Here is a 9,399-nt window from a genome sequence, read left to right on the forward strand (position 1 = left end):
CAGGAGCTACTACGGGCACTAGTAAGGTACACATCAATTACATGTATATCACATATACCTTTTGTTTTGCCGACCTTCTTATCCGCTAAGTACTTAGGGCAGTTCCGCTTCCAGTGACCGCTTCCCTTGCAATAAAAGCACTCAGTCTCGGGCTTGGGTCCATTCTTTGGCTTTTTCCCGGCAGCTTGCTTGCCAGGCGCGGCAACCTCCTTGCCGTCCTTCTTGAAGTTCTTTTTACCCTTGCCTTTCTTGAACTTAGTGGTTTTATTGACCATCAACACTTGATGCTCCTTCTTGACTTCTACCTCCGGTGATTTCAGCATTGAGAACAACTCAGGAATGGTCTTTTGCATCCCCTGCATGTTGAAGTTCATCACAAAGCTCTTGTAGCTTGGTGGAAGCGACTGGAGGATTCTGTCAATGACCGCATCATCCGGGAGATTAACTCCCAACTGAGACAAGCGGTTATGTAACCCAGACATAGTGAGTATGTGCTCACTGACAGAACTATTTTCCTCCATTTTACAGCTGAAGAACTTATCGGAGACTTCATATCTCTCAATCCGGGCATGAGCTTGAAAAACCATTTTCAGCTCTTCAAACATCTCGTATGCTCCATGTCTCTCAAAACGTTTTTGGAGCCCCGGCTCTAAGCTGTAAAGCATGCCGCACTGAACGAGGGAGTAGTCGTCAACACGTGTCTGCCAAGCGTTCATAACGTCTTGGTTCTGTGGGACGGGAGGATCACCTAGCGGTGCTTGTAGGACATAATCTTTCTTGGCAGCTATGAGGATGATCCTCAGGTTCCGGACCCAGTCCGTATAGTTGCTGCCATCGTCTTTCAGCTTGGTTTTCTCTAGGAACGCGTTGAAGTTGAGGACTACGTTGGCCATTTGATCTACAAGACATATTGCAAAGATTTTAGACTAAGTTCATGATAATTAAGTTCATCTAATCAAATTATTAATGAACTCCCACTTAGATTAGACATCCCTCTAGTCATCTAAGTATTACATGATCCGAGTTAACTAGACCGTGTCCGATCATCACGTGAGACGGACTAGTCAACGTCGGTGAACATCTTCATGTTGATCGTATCTTCTGTACGACTCATGCTCGACCTTTCGGTCTTTTGTGTTCCGAGGCCATGTCTGTACATGCTAGGCTCATCAAGTCAACCTAAGTGTTTGCATGTGTAAATCTGTCTTACACCCGTTGTATGTGAACGTCTGAATAAAACACCCGATCATCACGTGATGTTTTGAAACAGCAAACTGTCGCAACGGTGCACAGTTAGGGGGAACACTTCTTGAAATTAGTATGAGGGATCATCTTATTTACTACCGTCGTTCTAAGTAAACAAGATGCAAAACATGATAAACATCACATGCAATCATTTAATAAACGTGACATGATATGGCCAATATCACATAGCTCCTTTGATCTCCATCTTGGGGCTCCATGATCATCTTGTCACCGGCTTGACACCATGATCTCCATCATCGTGTCTCCATGAAGTTGCTCGCCAACTATTACTTCTACTACTATGGCTAACGCGTTTAGCAATAAAGTAAAGTAATTTACATGGCGTTCCTCGATGACACGCAGGTCATATAAAAGAATAAAGACAACTCCTATGGCTCCTGCCGGTTGTCATACTCATCGACATGCAAGTCGTGATTCCTATTACAATAGCATGAACATCTCATACATCACATATAGATCATTCATCATTCATCACAACTTTGGCCATATCATATCACAAACCACTTGCTGCAAAAACAAGTTAGACGTCCTCTAATTGTTGTTGCAAGTTTTACGTGGCTGAATTAGGGTTCTAGCAAGAACATCTTCTTACCTACGTTAAAGCCACAACGTGATTTGTCAACTTCTATTTACCCTTCATAAGGACCCTGTTCATCGAATCCGCTCCAACTAAAGTGGGAGAGACAGACACCCGCCAGCCACCTTATGCAACTAGTGCATGTTAGTCGGTGGAACCGGTCTCACGTAAGCGTACGTGTAAGGTTGGTCCGGGCCGCTTCATCCCATAATACCGCTGAAGCAAGAAAAGACTAGTAACGGCAAGAAAGTTGACAAATCTACGCCCACAACTAATTGTGTTCTACTCGCGCAAGAAGAACTACGCATAGACCTAGCTCATGATGCCACTGTTGGGGAACGTTGCAGAAAACAAAAATTTTCCTACTCGTTTCACCAAGATCATCTAGGAGTTCATCTAGCAATGAGTCATCGGATGCATCCACATACCTTTGTAGATGGCGCACGGAAGCGTTCAAAAGAACGATGATGATGTAGTCGTACTCGACGTGATCCAAATCACTGATGACCAGCGCCGAACGGACGGCACCTCCGCGTTCAACACACGTACGGGACGGGAGACGTCTCCTCCTTCTTGATCCAGCAAGGGGGAAAGAGAGGTTGATGAAGATCCAGCAGCACGACGGCGTGGTGGTGGATGCAGGGCGTCACAGAAGCAGGGCTTCGCCAAGACTACGAGGGAGAGACGTAACGGGGGGAGATGGAGGCGCCAGGGGCTGGTGTAAATCCCTCCTCTCCCCCACTATATATAGGGGTGCCATGGGGGGGGCGCCTGCCCTAGTAGATGAGATCTACTAGGGGGGCGGCGGCCAAGGGGAGGTTTCCCTCCCCCCCAAGGCACCTAGGGGTGCCTTCCACCACATGGACTCTTCCATGGTGGAAACCCTAGGCGCATGGGCCTATAGGGGCTGGCGCCCCAGCCCACTATGGGCTGGGTTCCCTCCTATTTCAGCCCATGGGGCCCTCCGGGATAGGTGGCCCCACCCGGTGGACCCCCGGGACCCTTCCGGTGGTCCCGGTACAATACCGATAACCCTGAAACTTGTCCCGATGCCCGAAACAACACTTCCTATATATAATTCTTTACCTCCGGACCATTCCGGAACTCCTCGTGACGTCCGGGATCTCATCCGGGACTCCGAACAACATTCGGGTTACTGCATATACATATCTTCACAACCCTAGCGTCATCGAACCTTAAGTGTGTAGACCCTACGGGTTCGGGAGACAAGCAGACATGACCGAGACGACTCTCCAGTCAATAACCAACAGCGGGATCTGGATACCCATGTTGGCTCCCACATGCTCCACGATGATCTCATCGGATGAACCACGATTTCGAGGATTCAATCAACCCCGTATGCAATTCCCTTTGTCAATCGATATGTTACTTGCCCGAGATTCGATCATCGGTATCCCAATACCTCGTTCAATCTCGTTACCGGCAAGTCACTTTACTCGTACCGTAATGCATGATCCCGTGACCAGACACTTGGTCACTTTGAGCTCATTATGATGATGCATTACCGAGTGGGCCCAGTGATACCTCTCCGTCATACGGAGTGACAAATCCCAGTCTTGATCCATGTCAACCCAACAGACACTTTCGGAGATACCCGTAGTCTACCTTTATAGTCACCCAGTTACGTTGTGACGTTTGGCATACCCAAAGCACTCCTATGGTATCCGAGAGTTACACGATCTCATGGTCTAAGGAAAAGATACTTTGACATTGGAAAACTCTAGCAAACGAACTATACGATCTTGTGCTATGTTTAGGATTGGGTCTAGTCCATCACATCATTCTCCTAATGACGTGATCTCGTTATCAATGACATCCAATGTCCATAGTCAGGAAACCATGACTATCTGTTGATCAACGAGCTAGTCAACTAGAGGCTTACTAGGGACATGTTGGTGTCTGTTATTCACACATGTATTACGATTTCCGGATAACACAATTATAGCATGAATAAAGACAATTATCATGAACAAGGAAATATAATAATAATGCTTTTATTATTGCCTCTAGGGCATATTTCCAACAAACATAACCATCTTTGATTAATGAGCTAGTCAAGTAGAGGCATACTAGTGACACTCTGTTTGTCTATGTATTCACACATGCATTATGTTTCCGGTTAATATAATTCTAGCATGAATAATAAACATTTATCATGAAATAAGGAAATAAATAATAACTTTATTATTGCCTCTAGGGCATATTTCCTTCAGTCTCCCACTTGCACTAGAGTCAATAATCTAGTTCACATTGCCATGTGATTTAACACCAATAGTTCACATCATCATGTGATTAACACCCAAAGGGTTTACTAGAGTCAATAATCTAGTTCATATCGCTATGTGATTAACACCCGAAGAGTACTAAGGTGTTATCATGTTTTGCTTGTGAGAGAAGTTTAGTCAACGGGTCTGCCACATTCAGATCCGTATGTATTTTGCAAATTTCTATGTCAACAATGCTCTGCACGGAGCTACTCTAGCTAATTGCTCCCACTTTCAATATGTATCCAGATTAAGACTTAGAGTCATCTGGATCAGTGTCAAAACTTGCATTGACGTAACCCTTTATGATGAACCTTTTTGTCACCTCCATAATCGAGAAACATATCCTTATTCCACTAAGGATAATTTTGACCACTATCCAGTGATCTACTCCTAGATCACTATTGTACTCCCTTGCCAAAAACAGTGTAGGGTATACAATAGATCTGGTATACAGCATGGCATACTTTATAGAACCTATGGCTGTGGCATAGGGAATGACTTTCATTCTCTTTCTATCTTCTGCCGTGGTCGGGCTTTGAGTCTTGCTCAACTTCACACCTTGTAACACAGGCAAGAATCCTTTCTTTGCTTGATCCATTTTGAACTTCTTCAAAACTTTGTCAAGGTATGTGCTTTGTGAAAGTCCAATTAAGCGTCTTGATCTATCTCTATAGATCTTAATGCCCAATATGTAAGCAGCTTCACCGAGGTCTTTCATTGAAAAACTCTTATTCAAGTATCCTTTTATGCTATCCAGAAATTCTATATCATTTCCGATTAGCAATATGTCATCCACATATAATATCAGAATGCTACAGAGCTCCCACTCACTTTCTTGTAAATACAGGCTTCACCGCAAGTCTGTATAAAACTATATGCTTTGATCAACTTATCAAAGCGTATATTCCAACTCCGAGATGCTTGCACCAGTCCATAGATGGATCGCTGGAGCTTGCATATTTTGTTAGTACCTTTAGGATTGACAAAACCTTCCGGTTGCACCATATACAACTCTTCTTTAATAAATCCATTAAGGAATGCAGTTTTGTTTATCCATTTGCCAGATTTCATAAAATGCGGCAATTGCTAACATGATTCGGACAGACTTAAGCATAAATACGAGTGAGAAACTCTCATCGTAGTCAACACCTTGAACTTGTTGAAAAACTTTTTGCGACAATTCTAGCTTTGTAGATAGTAACACTACTATTAGCGTCCGTCTTCCTCTTGAAGATCCATTTAATCTTAATGGCTCACCGATCATTGGGCAAGTCAATCAAAGTCCATACTTTGTTCTCATACATGGATCTCATCTCAGATTTCATGGCCTCAAGCCATTTCGCGGAATCTGGGCTTATCATCGCTTCCTCATAGTTCGTAGGCTCGTCATGGTCAAGTAACATGACCTCCAGAATAGGATTACCGTACCACTCTGGTGCGGATCTCACTCTGGTTTACCTACGAGGTTCGGTAGTAACTTGATCTGAAGTTACATGATCATCATCATTAGCTTCCTCGCTAATTGGTGTAGTAGTCACAGGAATAGATTTCTGTGATGAACTACTTTCCAATAAGGGAGCAGGTACAGTTACCTCATCAAGTTCTACTTTCCTCCCACTCACTTCTTTCGAGAGAAACTCCTTCTCTAGAAAGGATCCATTCTCAGCAATGAATATCTTGCCTTCGGATCTGTGATAGAAGGTGTACCCAACATTTTCTTTTTGGGTATCCTATGAAGACGCACTTCTCCGATTTGGGTTTGAGCTTATCAGGTTGAAACTTTTTCACATAAGCATTGCAACCTCAAACTTTAAGAAACGACAACTTTGGTTTCTTGCCAAACCACAGTTCAGATTGTGTCGTCTCAACGGACTTAGATGGTGCCCTATTTAACGTGAATGCAGCTGTCTCTAATGTATAACCCCAAAACGATAGTGGTAGATCGGTAAGAGACATCATAGATCGCACCATATCTAATAAAGTACGGTTATGACATTCGGACACACCATTATGCTGTGGTGTTCCAGGTGGCGTGAGTAGTGAAACTATTTCCCATTGTTTTTAACTGAAGGCCAAACTCGTAACTCAAATATTTTACTTCTGCGATCATATCGTAGAAACTTTTATTTTTGTTACGATTATTCTCCACTTCACTCTGAAATTCTTTGAACTTTTCAACTATTTCAGACTTGTGTTTCATTAAGTAGATATACCCATATCTGCTCAAATCATCTGTGAAGGTCAGAAAATAACGATACCCGTCGCGAGCCTCAACACTCATCAGATCACATACATCAGTATGTATTATTTCCAATAAGTCAGTTGCTCGCTCCATTGTTCCGGAGAACGGAGTCTTAGTCATTTTGCCTATAAGGCATGGTTCGCAAGCATCAAGTGATTCATAATCAAGTGATTCCAAAATCCCATCAGCATGGAGTTTCTTCACGCGCTTTACACCAATATGACCTAAATGGCAGTGCCACAAATAAGTTGCACTATCATTATTAACTTTGCATCTTTTGTCTTCAATATTATGAATATGTGTATCACTACGATCGAGATCCAATGAACCATTTTCATTGGGTGTGTAACCATATAAGGTTTTATTTATGTAAATAGAACAACAATTATTCTCTAACGTAAATGAATAACTGTATTGCAATAAACATGATCAAATCATATTCATGCTCAACGCAAACACCAAATAACACTTATTTAGGTTCAACACTAATTCCGAAAGTATAGGGAGTGTGTGATGATGATCATATCAATCTTGGAACTACTTCCAACACACATCATCACTTCACCCTTAACTAGTTTCTGTTCATTCTGCAACTCCCGTTTCGAGTTACTACTCTTAGCAACTGAACCAGTATCAAATACCGAGGGGTTGCTATGAACACTAGTAAAATACACATCAATAATCTGTATATCAAATATACCTTTGTTCACTTTGCCATCCTTCTTATCCGCCAAATACTTGGGGTAGTTCCGCTTCCAGTGACCAGTTCCTTTGCAGTAGAAGCACTTAGTCTCAGTCTTAGGTCCAGACTTGGGCTTCTTCACTTGAGTAGCAACTTGCTTGCCGTTCTTCTTGAAGTTCCCTTTCTTCCTTTTGCCCTTTTCTTGAAACTAGTGGTCTTGTCAACCATCAACACTTGATGTTTTTCTTGATTTCTACCTTCGTCGATTTCAGCATTACGAAGAGCTTGGGAATCATTTCCGTTATCCCTTGCATATCATAGTTCATCACGAAGTTCTACTAACTTTCTGATGGTGACTAGAGAATTCTGCCGATCACTATTTTATCTGGAAGATTAACTCCCACTTGATTCAAGTGATTGTAGTACCCAGACAATCTTAGCACATGCTCACTAGTTGAGCGATTCTCCTCCATCTTTTAGCTATAGAACTTGTTGGAGACTTCATATCTCTCAACTCGGGTATTTGCTTGAAATATTAACTTCAACTCCTGGAACATCTCATATGGTCCATGACGTTCAAAACGTCTTTGAAGTCCCGATTCTAAGCCGTTAAGCATGGTGCACTAAACTATCAAGTAGTCATCATATGAGCTAGCCAAACGTTCATAACGTCTGCATCTGCTCCTGTAATAGGTCTGTCACCTAGCGGTGCATCAAGGACATAATTCTTCTGTGCAGCAATGAGGATAAACCTCAGATCACGGATCCAATCCGCATCATTGCTACTAATATCTTTCAACACAATTTTCTCTAGGAACATATCAAAATAAACATTTGAAAGCAACAACGCGAGCTATTGATCTACAACATAATTTGCAGAATACTACCAGGACTAAGTTCATAATAAATTTAAGTTCAATTAAACATATTACTTAAGAACTCCCACTTAGATAGACATCCCTCTAATCCTCTAAGTGATTACGTGATCCAAATCAGCTAGACCATGTCCGATCATCACGTGAGATGGAGTAGTTTCATTGGTGAACATAACTATGTTGATCATATCTGCTATATGATTCACGCTCGACCTTTCGGTCTCTGTGTTCCGAGGCCATATCTGTATATGCTTGGCTCGTCAAGTATAACCTGAGTATTCCGCGTGTGCAACTGTTTTGCACCCGTTGTATTTGAACGTAGAGCCTATCACACCTGATCATCACATGGTGTCTCAGCACGAAGAACTTTCGCAACGGTGCATACTCAGGGAGAACACTTCTTGATAATTAGTGAGAGATCATCTTAAAATGCTACCGTCAAACAAAGCAAGATAAGATGCATAAAAGATAAACATCACATGCAATCAATATAAGTGATATGATATGGCCATCATCATCTTGTGCTTGTGATCTCCATCTTCGAAGCACCGTCATGATCACCATCATCACCGGCGCGACACCTTGATCACCATCGTAGCATCATTGTCGTCTCGCCAATCTTATGCTTCCACGACTATCGCTACCGCTTAGTGATAAAGTAAAGCATTACAACACAATTGCATTGCATACAATAAAGCGACAACCATATGGCTCCTGCCAGTTGCCGATAACTTGGTTACAAAACATGATCATCTCATACAATAAAATTTAGCATCATGTCTTGACCATATCACATCACAACATGCCCTGCAAAAACAAGTTAGACGTCCTCTACTTTGTTGTTGCAAGTTTTACGTGGCTGCTACAGGCTTAAGCAAGAACCAATCTTACCTATGCATAAAGACCACAACGATAGTTTGTCAAGTTGGTGCTGTTTTAACCTTTGCAAGGACCGGGCGTAGCCACACTCGGTTCAACTAAAGTTGGAGAAACTGACACCCGCTAGCCACCTTTGTGCAAAGCACGTCAGGAGAACCGGTCTCGCATAAGCGTATGCGTAATGTCGGTCCAGGCCGCTTCGTCCAACAATACCGCCGAACCAAAGAATGACATGCTGGTAAGCAGTATGACTTATATCGCCCACAACTCACTTGTGTTCTACTCGTGCATATAACATCAACACACAAAACCTAGGCTCGGATGCCACTGTTGGGGAACGTAGTAATTTCAAAAAAATTCCTACGCACACACAAGATCATGGTGATGCATAGCAACGAGAGGGGAGAGTGTGATCTACGTACCCTTGTAGACCGACAGCGGAAGCGTTATGACAACGCGGTTGATGTAGTCGTACGTCTTCACGGCCCGATCGATCAAGCACCGAAACTACGGCACCTCCGAGTTCTAGCACACGTTCAGCTCGATGACAATCCCCGAACTCCGATCCAGCAAAGTGTTGGGGAAGAGTT

The sequence above is a fragment of the Triticum urartu genome, chromosome 3, assembly GCF_003073215.2.
Source record: "Triticum urartu cultivar G1812 chromosome 3, Tu2.1, whole genome shotgun sequence".
Classification (NCBI taxonomy): Eukaryota; Viridiplantae; Streptophyta; class Magnoliopsida; order Poales; family Poaceae; genus Triticum; species Triticum urartu.